The sequence below is a fragment of the Sciurus carolinensis genome, chromosome 9 (assembly GCF_902686445.1).
Source record: "Sciurus carolinensis chromosome 9, mSciCar1.2, whole genome shotgun sequence".
Lineage (NCBI taxonomy): Eukaryota > Metazoa > Chordata > Mammalia > Rodentia > Sciuridae > Sciurus > Sciurus carolinensis.
The window spans coordinates 90973315-90986553 of record NC_062221.1 but is presented as its reverse complement, the minus strand read 5'-3'; positions in this window follow the sequence as shown (position 1 = coordinate 90986553).

Below are 13239 nucleotides of genomic sequence, written 5' to 3'. Positions count from 1 at the left end.
CCTCGCCTCTGAAAAATTGACCTCCTTTAAAAATATTTACATTCTGTTCTATAATTCTAATTCTGTCTATGATCTAGACACTTCCAGTTTCCTCATTCCACAGCTCCTTGCCTGAGCTTTTTATTTAAACCATATTTTGTTTTACTCAAATAGATTATTCAAAAATTTCAAAAAAGCCTCAAGAGTTGTTTTAAAGCTCTTATAGTCTTGCTTTTTCTGATAAGGTCTGTATATTGCTTTTATACTTAAATAAACATTAGCTTCATATACAAATGTGGATTCCAATTTATTTCCCATAAAAATTTATAGACATGTTTCACAGAGTTAGAAAAATCTTCCTTTATTATATTTTCTTTAGCAATATTATATAACATTCTCTGTGTCTCTCATCTATCATTTTGTTTCTAGTCAAATGCATCTTTTTATCTTCTCAATTCTGTTCTCTATGACTGTATTTTCAAAACTGCCTTCTAATTTTAGCTCTTCTAATGTGGTTTTCATTTCTCTAATGATTGTATTTAACTTTTTGCTTCTATTTATCATCTGTCAATCTATCTTATTTCTGTTTTGGTCCCTTTGCCTTTGAGATTTTCTCCCCAGAGTCCAAGTTATCTTAATTTGGAACTCACTTCCTCTGAAATTTGCTTCCATAAAGTTCTTCATAATGCCTCTTTGGATGTTTAGTTTTCAACTCATTTTTACTTTTTATAGTCTCTTCTTTCTTCTTTCATAATCATACCTCAGTATAGACCTTATGTCAGTTCTTTTCTGACCTTTGTTCATATTTGAGGGAGGCGTCCTATGTCTGGTCTGTGTATTTGCCCAACAATGGTGTGGGGAGGTGCTGTGGACTAAATGTTTTGTTCCCTTCAATTTCACGGGTTGAAACCCTACCCTCTGTGTGATGGTATTAAGAGGTAGGTTCTTCAGGAGATTTTTAGGATTAGATCAGCTCATGAGGTTGAAGTCCTTATAAATGGGAAAGTGTCCCTATAAGTGTCCTAAAAGAGCTTGCTTCCTCTCTCTGCCATGTAAAGACAAGGCAAAAAAATGCCACATACGTGACAGGAATAGAACCCTCGCCAGACATGGAATCTTCTGACACTTTTGTCTTAGATTTCCCAGACACCAGAACTGTGAGAAATAAATGTGGTTTAAGCCAGCCAATCCGTGACTTTTTGTTATAGCAACTCAAGCTGAGTGAGGCAGGAGAGGTGAGAGGAGTGATCCAATCTTGTATTACAGTCTCAAAAGTTTTCCTAGCGAAAACTCTCTATTATCTTCCCTCTGAGGTGGGCATCGCCTTAGTTTGTGTGTTCTTTTCTCTGGGGTTGGGCTGGTGGTCTTTTCGTGTTGTTGGGAAGGCTTGGATATCACAAATCCTCTGCTGCGCAGCCTGTGTGTGGCTGCATGTCTGATTTCAGCCAGTAGTAGTAGTACTGCAGTTGGCACTTCTCTCCTCTGCTCTCTGCCCCTCCCCCCACGCCACCGTCTGCCTCCTCAGTTATGAGGCATTATTATTGTTTTGGGCTATATCTGTCCTAGGTTAAGGACTGGATTTGTGGCTTATTCCCAGTTTTGTTAAAGATGGTGTTTTCTTCACATTTTATTTCTCTCAGTGTGCTTCTGGGAAGACTGGTAAGCAAAAAAACCATTTCCTCATCTACCTTTAATTGGAAATCCCCACCCAAGTGGTTTATTGTTTCTGCAGTCTAAAGGAATCTCATTAAAAGTGATTTTACACATTCCTAGTCACTAGATGTTGTCATAAATATATCAAACCATAAATCCACTAGGGTTAATTGCCAAAGTCACTGAGAAGACTGGAAGGTGTCAGGTAGCAATTTTGCTATTCAAGGTCATATTCCCAAAGTTTTTGTTATTGAACCATTAATTTATAAAATGGTGAGTTGGAATATATAAAAGATAAGTCTGGGATCAAACTGGCAAGTTGCAATTCCAGCCTAATTAGTTTCAACATTATTTAGTAGGGAACAAGGGAGTCATTTAAGTCTTTACTAGGGAAGCCATTTGATTAGAACTCTGTTTAAGAAAGATGGATAGGAGAGAGAAGAGAGGAAGGATAAACAAGAGGACACTGGTTAAGAGACTATCCCAGTCATTTGACTGCGAGGTAATATCTTTTGTAGTTTGTATTTTATTTTCTTGCTCTCTACTGAAGATTCACTAATCCTGTATTAAAAGAGAGGAAAAAAAAAGGAGAGAAATAATGCTTCTATTTTGGTAAGCTCTCCAGTGTAAATGACTTTTCTCTCAATGTTTCATTGCTTTCCATTACTACAATATTATAATTCTGATATGTACTCAGATATAGCTGATAAATACCTGAAATACTTGCAATGATACTTGTATTAATGATATATTTCTACTTGAGTATATGTCATTAGATATTACAGAAAGAAAACACTGTTTTACCCTCAAGTAGTTTGCATTTTAAAGTGTGATAGGAAGAATCATAACTCCCCAAAATAGCTAAGTTTAATTTCCCAGAATCAGCCAATGTGTTTCCAGATGTGGCAAAGGCACTTTCCAAATGTGAAAAGGTTAACAACCTTGAGATGAGGATGACAAAGTCTTCTAAGAGTTGAGAACAGAAGAGGAACTGAGGAAGACTTCAAGTTGGAAGGGACTTTAAATCTGAGCTTCTGGGGTTGAACAGAATTTTAAGAAGTAGAGATAGGGCATCAAATTCTAGCTAGGGGGAATCGGATCAACATAGGTCAAGTGTGTGTAGCTCTGTAGCATGGGATATGCAATTAGATTTATATTCCTAAACATTTATTTTTACTATTGAATATTTTATTGATCATAAATTTATAAAATATTCAGGATTCAAAGATATAGAGAAACTCTGGTTGGAAGCAGACCGTGAAGAGACCAAAGAGGATGTCTAGAGGAAATAACGTCATCCATGTGAATAAACAAACCACATGTACCTGTGAAGTTTTGCATGTAGTTTCATGGCATTTCTTTCTATGATAGAGTTCACCTCTCTTACCACATGTAAAATGCAAGATAGATATGCTTAACATAAAAATTATACTTACAAGTAATTCAGTTAGCTTGGAAATGCTACTTCAATAACTGAGAAAAGAAGATGGTAAATCCCTTTCCTCCATACTGACAGACATATGTCTACTCTCTGGAGCTGCCTGTTTCTCCTGATGGAACAGGAGGAGAGTCTCCTGAATTCCAGTTTCCTGTGCATGATCCTACTTCTTTTTAATCCTGTATTCCCATCCTAGGGATGGTTGTCCTTCCACTCCTCTGAGCTCCATGATCTCAGTCACTAGAATCTCCTTGACTCAGATGTGGGCCCCTTGTACTTCAGGAATCTCAATAACTTGCCAGTTTCTCCAGAAGTAGTAGAACTAATTTCTTTTTTTTTTATTTATTTATTTTTTTTTACGTTTACATAGGGTAATGATGTTTATTTTATTTTTCCCCTCCCCCCACCCCTCCCACCCCTTTTCCCTCTACACAGTCCTTCTTTCCTTCATTCTTACCGCTCTCCTTAGCCTAACTCTAAACCTAACCCTAAACCTAATGCTAGCCCCTCCCACCCCCCATTATATGTCCTCATCCGCTTATCAGCGAGATCATTCGTCCTTTAGTTTTTTGAGATTGGCTTATCTCACTTAGCATGATATTCTCCAATTTCGACCATTTGCCTACAAATGCCATAATTTTATCATTCTTCATTGTGGGGAGTAATATTCCATTGTATAAATATGCCACAGTTTCTTTATCCATTCATCAACTGAAGGGCATCTAGGTTGGTTCCACAATCTGGCTATGGTGAATTGAGCAGCAATGAACATTGATGTGGCTGTATCTCTGTAGTATGCTGATTTTAAGTCCTTTGGGTATAGGCCAAGGAGTGGGATAGCTGGGTCAAATGGTGTTTCCATTCCAAGCTTTCTGAGGAATCTCCACACTGTTTTCCAGAGTGGCTGCACTAATTTGCAACCCCACCAGCAATGTATGAGTGTTCCTTTTTCACCACATCCTCGCCAACACCTATTGTTGCTTGTATTCTTGATAATCGCCATTCTAATTGGGGTGAGATGAAATCTTAGGGTACTTTTGATTTGCATTTCCCTTATTACTAGGGATGTTGAACATTTTTTCATATATCTGTTGATTACTTGTACATCTTCTTCTGTGAAGTGTCTGTTCATTTCCTTAGACCATTTGTTGATTGGATTATTTGTCTTCTTGGTGTAGAGTTTTTTGAGTTCTTTATAGATTCTGGAAATTAGCGCTCTATCTGAAATATGGTTGGCAAAGATATTCTCCCACTCTGTAGGCTCTCTCTTCACATTGCTGATAGTTTCCTTTGCTGAGAGAAAGCTTTTAAGTTTGAATCTATCCCAGTTGTTGATTCTTGCTTTTATTTCTTGTGCTATGGGAGTCCTGTTAAGGAAGTCTGATCCTAAGCCAACAAGTTGAAGATTTGGACCTACTTTTTCTTCTATAAGATGCAGGGTCTCTGGTCTGATTCCAAGGTTCTTGATCCATTTTGAGTTGAGTTTTGTGTAAGGTGAGAGATAGGGGTTTAATTTCATTCTATTGCATATGGTTTTCCAGTTTTCCCAGCACCATTTGTTGAAGAGGCTATCTTTTCTCCATTGCATATTTTTGGAAACTTTGTCTAGTATGAGAAAATTGTATTTATTTGGGTTTGTGTCCATGTCCTCTATTCTGTACCATTGATCTACCTGTCTATTTTGGTACCAATACCATGCCGTTTTTGTTACTATTGCTTTGTAGTAGAGTTGAAGATCTGGTATTGCAATACCCCCTGCTTCGTTCTTGCTACTGAGGATTGCTTTAGCTATTCTAGGTTTTTTATTCTTCCAGATGAATTTCATAATTGCTTGCTCTATTTCTGCAAGGTACATCATTGGGATTTTAATTGGAATTGCATTGAATCTGTATAGCACTTTAGGTAGTATAGCCATTTTGACGATATTAATTCTGCCTATCCAGGAACATGGGAGATCTTTCCATCTTCTAAGGTTTTCTTGAATTTCTTTCTTTAGTGTTCTGTAGTTCTCATTGTAGAGGTCTTTCACCTCTTTTGTGAGATTGATTCCCAAGTATTTTATTTTTTTCGATGCTATTGTGAATGGGGTAGTTTTCCTAATTTCTCTTTCTGAAGATTCATCACTTATGTATAAAAATGCATTGGATTTATGAGCATTGATCTTGTAACCTGCTACTTTACTGAATTCACTTATGAGTTCTAAAAGTTTTCTGGTGGAATTTCCAGGTTCCTCTAAATATATAATCATGTCATCAGCGAACAGGGATAGTTTGAGTTCTTCTTTTCCTATTCATATCCCTTTAATTTCTTTGGTTTGTCTGATTGCTCTGGCTAGAGTCTCAAGGACGATGTTGAATAGAAGCGGTGAAAGAGGGCATCCCTGCCTTGTTCCAGTTTTTAGGGGGAACGCTTTCAGTTTTTCACCATTTAGAATGATATTAGCCATGGGCTTAGCGTAGATTGCCTTTATAATGTTAAGGAATGTTGCCACTACCCCAATTTTTTCTAGTGTTTTGAGCATGAAGGGATGCTGTATTTTATCGAATGCTTTTTCTGCATCTATTGAAATAATCATGTGATTCTTAACTTTAAGTCTGTTGATATGGTGAATGACATTTATTGATTTCCGAATGTTGAACCAACCTTGCATCCCTGGGATAAAACCCACTTGATCGTGGTGCACTATCTTTTTAATATATATTTGTATGCGATTTGCTAAAATTTTGTTGAGAATTTTTGCGTCGATGTTCATTAAGCATATTGGTCTGAAATTTTCTTTCCTTGATGTGTCTCTGTCTGGTTTAGGTATCAGGGTGATATTGGCTTCATAGAACGAGTTTGGGAGAGTTTCCTCCTCTTCTATTTCATGGAATAGTTTGAGGAGTATTGGAATGAGCTCTTCTTTAAAGGTTTTGTAGAACTCGGCTGAGAACCCATCTGGTCCTGGACTTTTCTTTGTTGGTAGGCTTTTGATGACCTTTTCTATTTCATTGCTTGAAATTGGTTTATTTAAGTTGTGTATGTCCTCCTCGTTCAGTTTAGGTAGTTCATATGTCTCTAGAAATTTGTTGATGTCTTCGAGGTTTTCTGTTTTGTTGGAGTATAGATTTTCGAAATAGCTTCTAATTATGTTTTGTATTTCAGTCGTGTCTGTTGTGATGTTTCCTTGTTCATTCCGAATTTTAGTAATTTGAGTTTTCTCCCTCTTTCTCTTTGTTAGTGTGGCTAAGGGTTTATCAATTTTATTTATTTTTTCAAAGAACCAACTATTTATTTTGTTAATTTTTCCGATTGTTTCTTTTGTTTCGATTTCGTTGATTTCGGCTCTGATTTTAACTATTTCCTGTCTTCTACTAAGAACTAATTTCTTTTAGTTGATTTTTGCTCTTTGCCTTTCTTCTGGCTAGCCATCTCTTGTTCTTTCTCTTGTATCTGTCTTCCCTGGAACTCTTCCTTGTTCAGTTAATCCACACATTCCTCTCTCTGACCAACTTCTCACATTTAACAGCCTCCTCTTTCTTTTTAGAAATCCTGTGGAGGTGATCGGATTGATGCCTGATTGCATGAGGATAGGAGGGAGTGAGAGGGAGAAAGGGAAGTCAAAGATGGTTAGGGTATTTCCAGCCTGTGTGCCTGAGAAAGTGTAGTTCATTAACAGAGTGTAAGGAGGAGCTGGTCTGGAGATTCAGGGTTTGGGTTTTGGGCATGTTACCTATGAGGCTCTAAATAACTCATTCAAGTGGGCTATTTAACAGACACTTAGAAATGACATTCTGTGTCTGGAAAAGGCAGAGTTTGTGGCACAATTTGCTATTGAACACATAGGATCATTTCAGAGGTGAAAACATGAGGAAAGTGAATTTGAGAGGATACATGGAGAAGGAAAGAGGGCCAAAGAAAGAAAAAGGTCAGTGGTATTGTTAGGATTAGGTTTGAGGGTGTTCCCTAAATGTTCATGTGTAGAAAGCTTGGTCCCCATTATGGCACTGTGAGAAGTGGTGGAACCTATAAAAGATGGGTGGATGAAAGGTGGATTGGTCACTGGGGATACTGCCCCTGGAAGGATTAATGTAGTTCTCTCAGGGATACTGGCTAGTTCCCAAGGGAACCAACTGTAAAATTGAGTAAGTCTGAATCTGAATCTATCTTACTTCCTCTCTTGCCATATGACTACTCTTTCCCTTTTGCACACATTCCTACCATGATGCCATCAACCATATTGTAATGTAGCCATAATGTCCTCATTAGAAGTCAAACCGAAGGGCTCTTTGATCTTGGACTTCTGGTCCCCAAAACTGTGAGACATATACATTTTTTTTCTTTATAAAGTATTCATACTCAGGTATTTTGTTACAGCAACATAAAATGGACTAATGTAATTATCTTTGACAATCTTCCTTTCCTTGTATTGGCAAAAAGTCTAGTTGATTCATATAGGTTGTCCTCATCAGAAGAGAGTGATTCATTTTCTCTTGGACACACTGCCTTTCCTATTGACCTGGTCTATGGTGATTTGACTAACTTATTCTGTAGTGTTCTATATCACTCAGATTTGGTTCACTTACTTGAACCACTCTAAGATAATGAGAACTCTGGCAATAAAATAATACATCTTTGGGGTGATGCAGAGATCAATGGGAGTGGGAAGGAAGGGTAATTGGGACTCCTGGCACAAGCACACAGTATTTGCTCTCTACATCCTGCCATTTTGCCACTAGAATTAAAAATTCCAAGCCTGAGCTGCATATCCATATCTTGATTACACATGCTGTCTTCACATCACAACAAAGTTTCTCTACATTAGTCCAGAGAGGGAAAGGAGAGAGGGGAAACCCAAGTGCTATTTTTTCCCCCTCCTGAGTTTATGGGAACGAGCAGTAATGAAAGTGTCATCTTTGAGAATGAAAAAATTGATCTGCACCCATATTGGTATGCCTGGGGAATGCTCCAATGCTCCCAAATAGCTTCTGCTCTGATATATTTCTTCTTACTATTGGCTATCTCAGCTGTACCAATATGAAAAGCTTTTAATTTAGGAAAATTTATGCTGGGAGCTTTTTGGAAACTGGAGCTTTGTGGGGTTTCTTCCCTCCTCTCATTGTAATTCTCATGAGAAGTTCTCCCCTGCAAAGTTATGTGGCTCTCCATCTGGCCATATCCATAAGACACCCTTCTCACAGAACTTTGACAAAATGCATCAGCTTCCTTGGAATTAGATTAGCATCTCAATCTGAGAGCTTTCTGGCTCTTCCTGCTGACAGGAGATGAAAGCCTCATAAATAAAAATGCTGCTTTGTTTGCGTCTATGTTGTAATGTACCCTGTGGAAAAGGAAGACAATTAGGTCTAAATATCTTTTCATTCAGTGTTACAGATATTCCCTTCTCTCATGGCTTGACACTAACCCCTTCTCTTTCAGAAGTGTCTACTACGCAGTTTGTATAAGAGCACAGCAAAATTAAATATCACCCTTCCAACTAGCGTTGGCTCCTTCTACCTACTCCAGAAATCTCAGTAAAGGATGTGTGTTCTTTGTGCTTCATTATCAATTACCATCATGCCAAATAAAGAAATAATGAATTATCTTTTCTTCTCAGAATTCTGTGTCCAAAAGTGGTCAACAGTAATTGACAGTCCATTCTGCATAAAATATCATAATAAAGTTTACATATATTAGACTGGAAGTAGATATTCAAACACACGTTTTCACTTAGTGTAGGTTAATAATTAGTGGGTCAAATAGAGGCTCATGAGGTAATTCTGGAACACAAGATTCAGAGATAGATCCAGCTAATTTGAGGTTTAGCTGAATAAAACAACGAGACTCAATATGATTTTAACACAATTTTATTTTTGTATTAAATGATCTTGAGGCAAGTAAATTTCTTGTCTTGTTATTAATATAATGGTGATCTTATTGGTCATAACAAGTTATACTATTTAAGGATAAATTGGTTAGGATCTGGAAGATGCCTATGGCTATAAAAGTGGTATCTCTGAGATCAAAACTGAAGAGTTTAGGAGGAGAGACAGAGAGAGAGAATACAAAAACAGAAGCATAAAGGACATCACAAAGAAGACTAGAAGGTTTTGACTGAGTGTAAGTCTTTGATACCTTAGAAAAATAGTGGTTAGAGAATGAGGATAAACACAACCTAGTGATAATCAGAATTATTAAGCAAGAAGTTGATGGAGAATACATGGAAAAGGCATTAAAAGTTATTTGAGCACTGAAACATTTTCAAGTTCCCCAACCTGAGACGATATGGAACTACAAAGTTTTTTAAAACTTTTTTTATTATTTTTTTCACAAACTGCATTTTGATTCATTGTACACAAAAGGGGTAAAACTTTTCATTTCTATGGTTGTACACAATGTAGATTCATACCATTTGTGTAATCATACATGTACATAGGGTAATGATGTCTGTCTTATTCCACCATCTTTCATACCCCTGCCCCCTCCCCCTCTCATTTCTGAAGTTCCTTCATTCTTCTCTTACCCCCCCTCCTCCATTGTGTATCATCATCCACCTATCAGGGAAATAGACCTTTGGTTTATGGGGATTGGCTTGTTTCACTTAGCATGATATTCTCCAATTCCATTCATTTACCTGCAAATGCCATCATTCTTCTTTATGGCTGAATAATATTCCACTGTGCATATATAGCACAATTTCTTTATCCATTTATCTGTTGAAGGGCATCTAGGTTAAGAGTTTTAAATGTGATATTTTCCTCATTCACATTCTCAAGAATGATGTCTCTTACAATCTACTTTTCAAACTCCTATTTGTCTTTTCTTTGAAAAAAAGTTTTAAACCAAATTTTAGTAAGAAATAGTTTAAAAATTTTGGTGCCAAGTTTTTTGAGAAGTTTGCAATGAGTTACAGTTCTATATGAAGACTTCCTGAAGTTGAAGTCTGTATCAGGGAAGAACTATTCCTTAAGAAGGCATTAAAACTAAAGAAAGAAATAGAGGAAGACCTTATAAGATGGAAATACCTCCCATGTTCTTGGTTAGGCAGAATTAATATCAAAATGGCCATGCTATCAAAAGTTTCAATGCAATTCCCATCAAAATTCCAATGACGTTCTTCATAGAAGGAGAAAAAATAATAATGAGATTCATCAGGCAAAATAAGAGTCCCAGAATAGTCAAAGCAATCCTCAGCAAGAAAAGCAAAGCAGGAGGCATCACAGACCCACAACTTAAATTATACTACAGAGCTATAGTACCAAAAATGGCACAGTATTGGCACTAGAACAGGCAAAAAGATCAATGGAAGACATAGAGAAAAATCCACAAAAATGGAGTTATCTTATGCTAGACAAAGGCACCATAAGTATACATTGAAGAAAAGATACCCTTTTCAACAAATGGTGCTGGGAAAACTGGAAATTAATATGTAGTAGAATGAAATTAAACCCTTATCTCTCACCCTGCACAAAACTCAACTCAAAGTGGACAAAAGACCTAGGAATTAGACCAGAAACCCTGCACATACTCGAAGAAAATCCAATATATTGGCTCAGGAACTGACTTCCTTAACAATATTCCTGAAGCACAAGATGTAAAAATCAAGAATCAATAAAAAGCTTCTTCACAGCAAAGGAAACAATCAAGAATGTGAAGAGAAAGCCCACAGAATGGGAGAAAATCTTTGCCACCTGCACCTCAGGTAAAGTGTTAATTTCCAGGATATAAAAAGAACACAAAAGTTAATACCAAATAAAAAAAAATTAACCCAATCATAAATGGGCAAAGACACTTGAACATACACTTCTCAGAAGAAGAAATACGAATGGTCACCAAATATGAAAAAAAAAGTTCAACATCTCCAGAAATTAGAGAAATGCAAATTAAAACTACATTGGCATTCTATCACTCCTATCAAAATGGCAATTATCAAGAATACAAGTAAAAATAAACATTGGAAAGGACATGGGGAAAAAGGTATACTCATACATTGCTGGTGGAACTGCAAATTGTTGCAACCACTCTGGAAAGCAATATGGAGATTCCTCAAAAAAACTAGGAATGGAACTATGATTTGACCAAACTATTCCACTCCTTGTTATATATCCAAAAGATTTAAAATCAGCATACTACAGTGATGCAGCCACATCAATGTTTATAGCAGCACAATTCACAATATCTAAACTATGAAATCAACCTAGATGCCCTTCAACAGATGACTGGATAAAGAAAATGTGGTATATATACATAATGGAATATTACTCAGCCAAAAATAAGAATGACCTTATGACATTTGCAAGCACATGAATGGACTGGGAGACTATCATGCTAAGTGAAATAAGCCAGTCCCCCAAAACCCAAAAGATTAATGTTTTTACTGATATGTGGAAGCTAACCCACTACAAGCGGGGAGAGGGAGAAGAATAAATATTTAGTAGATTAGACAAAGGGGAATGAAGGGAAAGGAGGGAGGATAGGAAAAGGAAAGACAATGGAATGGATCCAAAATAATTTACCATGTACTTATATGAACACACCATAGTGAATTCCACCATCATGCACATCCATAAGAACATAAGAATAGGGTCCTAACTAGAATAAGATATATTTCATGCTTGTACAATTATATCAAAAAGAATTCTACTATCATGTGAAACTAAAGAGAAGCAATTAAAAAACACTAGCAATGGCTTTCCAGTGTACTCAAATAAAAAAACATATTCTCTATGATCTGGACTCTGGAAGCTCTGTGATCTTAGTGTGTATTACCGTTTTTCTTTCTTAATCTTCTTTAATCAATATTACCTCTTTGTGGCTCTTTGAGTAAGCCAAGTACATTCCTTGCTCAAGAAATCTGTACTTCTTCATAATTTATAGATTTGCTATTTTCACAAATATCCGCATGATCTCCTCTGTTACCATCGCTTTTTTTCCTTTAAAGATCAGTTTCTCAATGAGGCCTTCCTTGAACTCCTACCTAAAACAGCATTCCCTCAGCACTGCTGGAACCTGCACTTTCTGCATAATTTCCCTTGACGTACTTCATTATGATCTGACAGTAATTATGTTGCTCAGTTTTGCTTATTGCCACCTCTCCTTAGCCTAAAATGTAAGCTACATGAGGGCAGAGAGATAATTTGATCTGTTTGTTCACTACCGTATTCATATGTTGAGAACAGGTTATGATCCAAAATTCGTACTCAACATGTTGAATGAATAAATAAGCAATGCATGTAAATAAAAGGAAGCTGGTTAAAATTGCAGCCCATCTTTGATCAACAATTTATGCCTGAGTTATACTGTCTATTGATATAAAATCAAAAATTTTACATTTTCTTAAAATTCTGTCTTCAATTTCAGGAAACTGTCAGTCTCATCATGTTTTTTATTATGGGAAGAAATCCCAATTGTGACAGGAAAAAAAACCAAAAAACAAAAAACAAAACAACAACAAAAAAACCAACAAAAGACAGGAGCCATATGGAACTTTATCCATTTGCTGCCAAGAAATTGTCTTCTGTTCTAAAAGCCAGAGAGGTGGAAGATACATAGAAGAATTTAAATCTTATATACAATGATGCATTTGATTGAGTGGCACTGATTGGAATGATGGAGTAAGAATTTTGTTTGTAGAATTTATTTAAATGTTCTGGGTTGTGAATTAAATTATCTTAAGTGCATTTTCTGATCAGAGGATTTTTAAAATTTACTTTTATCTAGATTTAGTTTTCCCTTCATGAGCATATCTCAAGTTGGTCCTTTAAGTGTTGGTTTCTCACAGGCTGTGTGTTCCTGTGTGGACGGTTAGTTTACATTGGAGAAAGCAAAATTGATTTTATATTTTATAAGAAATTTAAAATGTATGAAATTGTGAGTAGATAATCAGTTTTAATAAGTTATATTGGTCTGAAATCACAGAATGAAACTGAATATTAGAATCAAATCTAAGAATCTTGGTAAATTTAAAATTCCAACTCTGATATGAAAATTTTGGATCCAAGACTAGAAGAGCAAATGGGGGTAATAGCTGCATGTGAGCTGATGGTGCTCATGGTGTTGTAAGGCTGAGGGAGGGAGGAAACTTTGGGCAGGTGCTCAGTTTCAGCTCTGAGGAAGATGCATTTTCTCTTGTTAGATAATTGAGGTTGAAAAGAACAGACTGAACCACTCACTGCCTTTCTCAGAAACAG